The sequence below is a fragment of the Penaeus monodon genome, chromosome 21 (genome assembly GCF_015228065.2).
Source record: "Penaeus monodon isolate SGIC_2016 chromosome 21, NSTDA_Pmon_1, whole genome shotgun sequence".
Classification (NCBI taxonomy): domain Eukaryota; kingdom Metazoa; phylum Arthropoda; class Malacostraca; order Decapoda; family Penaeidae; genus Penaeus; species Penaeus monodon.
The window spans coordinates 41,015,008-41,015,207 of NC_051406.1; positions in this window are offsets into that span (position 1 = coordinate 41,015,008).

Here is a 200-nt window from a genome sequence, read left to right on the forward strand (position 1 = left end):
GCATCATGAAATACCGAGTCAAACGCCTTGGTGTAATCAATAAACAAACAAAAAAAAACTTTATCCTCTTCTTGCTTGTTAACAACCTTTTGAATTATGTTTTGGAAGCTAGAATGGCATCAGTGGTTTCTTTGCCTGCCGTGATCCCAAACTGTTCCTCTGCAATCTCTGGTGCTAGGTAGTATTGCAGCCTTTACCGT